Source organism: Pogona vitticeps, chromosome 4 (genome assembly GCF_051106095.1).
Source record: "Pogona vitticeps strain Pit_001003342236 chromosome 4, PviZW2.1, whole genome shotgun sequence".
Lineage (NCBI taxonomy): Eukaryota > Metazoa > Chordata > Lepidosauria > Squamata > Agamidae > Pogona > Pogona vitticeps.
The window spans coordinates 9855191-9859634 of record NC_135786.1 but is presented as its reverse complement, the minus strand read 5'-3'; the positions used below and the strand labels follow the sequence as shown (position 1 = coordinate 9859634).

At 42.1% G+C, this 4444-nt stretch overlaps 1 long non-coding RNA gene across 1 annotated transcript; it reads left to right on the top strand.

Annotated features, from left to right (window-relative positions):
* Window positions 1–3064: 3064 nt before the first annotated feature.
* LOC144588714 (uncharacterized) lies at window positions 3065–4008 on the top strand. The gene is made up of 2 exons (XR_013544391.1): window positions 3065–3323; window positions 3422–4008. It is a non-coding gene; the product is annotated as an uncharacterized LOC144588714 (long non-coding RNA).
* The last annotated feature ends 436 nt before the right edge of the window (window positions 4009–4444 follow it).

Genomic DNA, 4444 nt, shown 5'->3' with positions numbered 1-4444 from the left:
TGGACCAAATATCAACTCCATGGAAACTACTGGAAAACCACTTGTGGTCTGGCACTTGGTTCATTTAACCCACAATGGTAAACTCTGACAGGCAGCAATGGCTGTCCAACAGCTAAGGCTAGATTTGTTTCTAGTCCCTTCTGGAGATCCTAGGAATCCCCTTTTGGTCACCCATTCAATGACTAACCAGTCATGGGTTGACTGACCCTGCTTAGCTTCTCAAATCAGGAGGCACTAAATGTGGTCAGGGTGGTATGCTGGTGACAATCTGTAACTGAAGATTCTGGGGGTGGTAAAAAGTAGGATTGCTGCCTTGTCGTGGTGAAGGGGCTTGTGTAATTCAGAGAAGCTATGGCCTATGCCGTGCAGGGACACCCAAGTCAAACAGGTCCTAGTGGAGAGTTCTGACTAAACGCTATCCACCTGAAGGAGGAACTGGCAAGCCACTCCAGTATCTTTGCCAAGAAAACCCCATGAACAGAAACAAAAGGCTAAAAGTTATTAAGCTGGAAGATGAGCCCCTCAGGTCAAAAGGTGTCCCACATGCTACTGAGGAAGAGCGGAGGACAAGTACAAGTAGCTCCAGAGCTAATGAAGTGGTTGGGCCAAAGCCGAAAGGACGCTCATCTGTGGACGTGCCCGGAAGTGAAAGGAAAGTTCGATGCTGCAAAGAAAAATATTGCATAGGAACCTGGAATGTAAGATCTACGAACCCTGGGAAGCTGGATGTGGTCAAGCAGGAAATGGCAAGAATAAACATTGACATCCTGGGCGTCAGTGAACTAAAATGGACAGGAATGGGCGAAATCGATTCAGACGATTATCATTTACTATTGTGGGCAAGAATCCCATAGAAGGAATGGAGTGGCCCTCATAGTCAACAAATGAGTGGGGAAAGCTGTAATGGGATACAATCTCAAAAATGATCAAATGATTTCAGTACGAATCCAAGGCAGACCTTTCTACATCACAGTCATCCAAGTTTATGCACCAACCACTGATGCTGAAGAGGCTGAAACTGATGAATTCTATGAAGACTTACAACACCTTGTAGAACTGACACCAAATAAAGATGTTTTTCTCATTCTAGGGGATTGGAATGCTAAAGTAGGGAGTCAGGAGATAAAAGGAACAATATGTAGGTTTGGTCTTGGAGTTCAAAATGAAGCAGGACAAAGGCTAATAGAGTTTTGTTAAGAGAACAAGCTAGTCATCACAAATACTCTTTTCCAACAACACAAGAGGCAACTCTACACATGGACATCACCAGATGGGCAATACCGAAATCAGATTGATTATATTCTCTGCAGCCAAAAATGGAGAAGCTCTATACAATCAGCTCTGATCATCAGGTTCTTATAGCAAAACTCAAGCTTAAACTGAAGAAAGTAGGAAAAACCACTGAGCTAGTCGGGTATAATGTAAACCAAATCCCTTATGAATACACAGTGGAAGTGAAGAACAGATTTAAGGAACTAGATTTGGTGGACAGAGTGCCTGAAAAACTATGGATGGAGGCTCGTAACATTGTACAGGAAGCAGCAACAAAAACCATCCCAAAGAAAAGGAAATGCAAGAAAGCAAAGTGGCTGTCCAAGGAGTCCTTACAAATAACAGAGAAGAGAAGGGAAACAAAATGCAAGGGAGATAGGGAAAGTTACAGAAAATGGAATGCTGATTTCCAAAGAATAGCAAGGAGGGACAAGAGGGCCTTCTTAAATGAACAGTGCAAATAAATAGAGGAAAATAATAGAAAGGGGAAAACCAGAGATACGTAACTGGAGATAATAAAGGAACATTTTGCACAAAGACGGACATGAAAAAGGACAAAAATGGTAGGGACGTTACAGAATTGAGAAAGGAGTACGAAAAGGCTGTATATTGTCTCCCTGCTTATTTAACTTATATGCAGAATACATCATGCAAAAGGCAGGACTGGAGGAATCCCAAGCCAAAATTAAGATTTCTGGAAGAAATACCAACAACCTCAGATATGCAGATGATACCACGCTGATGGCAGAAAGTGAGGAGGAATTAGAGAACCTCTTAATGAGGGTGAAAGAGGAGAGCACAAAAATTGTCTGAAGCTCAACATTAAAAAAACTAAGATCCTGGCCACTGGTCCCATCACCTTCTGGCAAATAGAAGGGGAAGATATGGAGGCAGTGACAGATTTTATCTTCTTGGGATCCATGATCACTGCAGATGATGACAACAGCCATGAAATTAAAATATGCCTGCTTCTTGGGAGGAAAGTGATGACAAACTTAGAAAGGTTTCATCTTAAAAATCAGAGACTTCACCTTGCCAGCAAATGTCCATATAGTCAAAGCTATGGTTTTTCCAGTAGCTATGTATGGAAGTGAGAGCTGGACCATAAAGAAGGCTGCCCGCCGAAGAATTGATGCTTTTGAATTGTGGTGCTGGAGGAGGCTCTTGAGAGTCCCCTGGACTGCAAGGAGAACAAACCTATTCATTTTGAAGGAAATCAACCCTGAGTGCTCACTAGAAGGACAGATCCTGAAGCTGAGGCTCCAATCCTTTGGCCATCTCATGGTCAAAGAAGAGGTTGCCCTTTCTCATGGCACAGCATTGCTTCTCCACCAAAGCATGAGGTCCAGCAAGATGCCTATATTTATAAGCAGCCACCTGTTCCTGCAAAGCAACTGCCTGCACCCAAGGGTAAGCATTCATGCATTTCAGTCAACATGATGTAATGCTCGGATTGATGCAGTGCCGTATATCAAATCTCAGAAAGTGTAACGTCAGCTGAAAACAGGGAAAACATTGTCTTGTTTCAAAAGGACGTCTTGCCTTCCAAACAGCTTGCTCCCTCTCTCCCTTGTTCTCTTGCTTGTACTCTCCCTCCCTCATTTTGGTACTTAAGAGGTGATTCATAGACTATGGATCTTGGCATGCTCTAGAGATGTCACAAAACCATCTTCCCTTTTCTGTTAACTGCAAGACTGCCTGCTGTCCAGTCTCAAGGGAACCATTGGGAAAGAGCTTGCTGTGAACTGTTGCTATGAACTCTGAACTTCTCACCAATTTTCTCTTTTAATAGAAACATTTACCACCAGCTGGAGGAATGTTAGTCCTCCTAATCTCTGAGAGGAATGGAACCAGAGCAAACCAGCCTTCTCTTTCCCTTACAACACTCACCTCTGGACTGCCACCCCACTCTTTTTTCTCATCCTCTACGGCGGTTTAGATTATAAACTTCTAGAACACAGTGATCTCTGTTTTTCTCTGATTGTCTGATCATATTATTCTAAAGCAACGGGTGTGATGGATGATGACAAACCTTGCGATGCCCCTCCAAGGTAAGTCAGCATTATTACAACTGATGACAGGAATATTTGTCAGTTTTGCTTTCTCTGCTTACAGAGTTTGTTGTGTGTGTGTTGTTTTTTTACCTCAGGTTCTTCAAATCCCAAATACAAAGGAATCGGTAAACCATGGTAACTCCTGAAAGAAACTGAAATGAAGCTGTCCCCTGTCTGTATTGGCTAATTTCAACAGGCACGGCTATTTCCACACGGCAAAGTAACAGCTTGACATATAGGTATTAAATAGTCTCTGAGGAAAACAAAATGGTAACCCTAATTCAGCACCACTACTATAGCTGAATGCACAGGAATATAAAGGCAGCCATTTGCAGAGTTGAGTTCTTCTGAGAAACAGTGTGGTGTAGTGGACAGAGTGCTGGACTCAGTAAGACTCAGGAGAACTGTGTTCAAATTCCCACTTCATCATGGAAACACACTGGGAAGCTGATATTGGCAAACCAAACCATGCCTTGAATAATCCTGTTACAAACTGGGATAGGATTTCAGAATCACCTTCGTGCTCATAATGACAAGGACAAGAAGGAACAACGTCTGAATTAATCTGAGAAAGTTGGTTTCTTCCCCCTTCAGATGTTTTAATCTCAAATCCTTTCCCATCACAAATTTGAAAGAAATCTACAAATCTTGATAAATTCTAACACTTAAAAATGTTCTAAAACAACATTCTTTCCTATCCCTAGTTTGGTATCGAGTCCACTTCCAACTCAGAATGACTACTAAAATGTGTGTCTAATACCCCCTTCTCAAAAAAAGCGCAATTTCTGATCCACAGAAATGAAGAAAACCCCAAATCCATAGGTGGCTATTACTTTTATTGGGATCAAATTTGCATTCGTTCAGTTTCACAAGAACATTTCCTCGAACTAGATGGTAAAATCAAAATCTGGAAAAGGAGCAAAAACAGGGAAGTCCAATTATTTGGCTCTGGAGAGTCTCATAGATTCTTTTAGACAGGGCGAACAATGTCCGTGGTCGTAGGGTTGTATGTGTGACCCCAGCCTCCACTGCATACAAGAGCTGGAAACACTGTTAAATAAGAAAGTGTACAGGTGGGCTTTGCCAGTTTTGGTTATTTTTCTTTTTTTGTTTGTTTG